Source organism: Elephantulus edwardii, unplaced genomic scaffold (genome assembly GCF_000299155.1).
Source record: "Elephantulus edwardii isolate Elephantulus edwardi_28Jun2011 unplaced genomic scaffold, EleEdw1.0 scaffold00004, whole genome shotgun sequence".
Lineage (NCBI taxonomy): Eukaryota > Metazoa > Chordata > Mammalia > Macroscelidea > Macroscelididae > Elephantulus > Elephantulus edwardii.
The window spans coordinates 39350806-39352387 of record NW_006399754.1 but is presented as its reverse complement, the minus strand read 5'-3'; the positions used below and the strand labels follow the sequence as shown (position 1 = coordinate 39352387).

Sequence of the window (1582 nt, the reverse complement as noted above, 5' to 3'; positions counted from 1 at the left end):
CCGAATCCCAGCTCCAAACTGGACACCATCACAGGTCCTGTCGCCCCCCTGGACGCCCATGGGGATGCAGTAATTGAGCTCCAGGCGGGCGATGTTGCCGAGCCTGAGGACAATGCCAGCTCCGTATGACCAGCGGATGCTCTCAGCCAGCTGGATGTGGGCCTTGGGGCCGTCCCCGCAGTTGAGGTTGCACAGGTTGCCGGCGTTGAGGAAGAAGTGCGTCCTGAAGAGCTCGCCAAAGCCACCCTGGCCAGGTCGGAAGGGCAGCGAGCGGGGTGTAGAGGTGCAGGCCGCCCGCCCAGTATGCTTCTCTACCCAGGTAGTCACCTTCGCTCTGGGGTCCTATGCTGTGCATGCTCAATCCACGGACGCTGGTCGGGCCGCCCAGGTAAAACCGATCAACAATACTTGATGGTTTATCACCAATGGGCACCAACATCCCACCCCAGAGAGAGGCTGAGATGACTGAGTCCAACACCAGCTGCTTATTCAGCTGGAGCTCAAAGTCCTCCTTGAGGAAGCTCACGTCCCCGCCAGTGTAGCCCGCCAGCTCCCGGTTAATTTTCAGCAGGGCTCCTTTCCTTGGTAAGATGGAGTAATTACGAGAGTCGATGACCATCGCGTGCGAGAGCGACGACTTGAGGGAGTGCCCGCTTTCCTTCCGGACAGCAAAGGAGGCCGTTCTCGAGAGGCAGCCCAGTTCTCTCCATACGCCTTCCCACTTCACCGTGTGGCTAGTCTTCCAGATGGGAAAACTGTACTCGGCCGACACTCCTCTGTCCGTCTCCCGAAGCAAGCTCCAAGGGAACTGCCCGGTAACTTTATATAAGTTTACAGAGAAATTTCTGTCAAAGTTCCCGGGCTGTGGTTTGAAGAAGGACAGGCCGTAGGAAGTCTCTTTCGTTCCGTAGGAAAACTGAAAAGTCACCTTTTCGGCACGGCCAAGGAGATTCGGGAGTTTGAGGCCAAGGACCATACTGCCTTCATTGTTCCCAACCATGGTGTTGTAGCTGCCCGTTAATCTCCTTAATTCAGTCACTTCAAAGGTAACGTCTAAGCCGTTTGGAAGTGCATCATCACCTTGACATGTATCTATCAAAACGTCCACTTGTCTAAATATTCCCAGACGGAGCAATTTTTCCCGAGCCTCGTGAGATTTCCGCATGACATCAATCAGGTTTTTCGCCTTAAAAACATCTCCAACTTCATACATGATGATATCATTTTTCGTCCTTCCAAGTCCATCAAAGTGCACGTGCTGAACAACCACATCTTTTTTCTCAAGAATCTCCTGTTTACCTTCAGGCTCAACTTCAACAAACTCAGCTTCTTCTCCTAACGCTCCAAAATCAGGTCCACCTACAGGAAGAGGCTCCAGACTCCGGACATGGACTGTCCCCATGGTTACCTCTCGGCCGCCCTCACAGCACACTCGGCGGGTGAGGAGGACAGGGGGCGGGTCGGCCGCAGATACACTTTTTAAGAGACATAAACGCAGGTTATATACCTGGATTTCACCTGATGGTATGCATAGGAATCAGATCGATTACATCTGTGGAAAGAACCGCTGGAGAAGCTCAAT

General features: G+C 53.2%; 1 protein-coding gene and 1 pseudogene across 1 annotated transcript in view; both read right to left on the bottom strand.

The window, feature by feature from the left end:
• LOC102877428 lies at positions 1-1402 on the bottom strand (annotated as a pseudogene).
• The window catches only part of CCNA1 (cyclin A1), a 29058-nt gene that overhangs the window by 5870 nt on the left and 21606 nt on the right, over positions 1-1582 (bottom strand). The window lies entirely within an intron of this gene.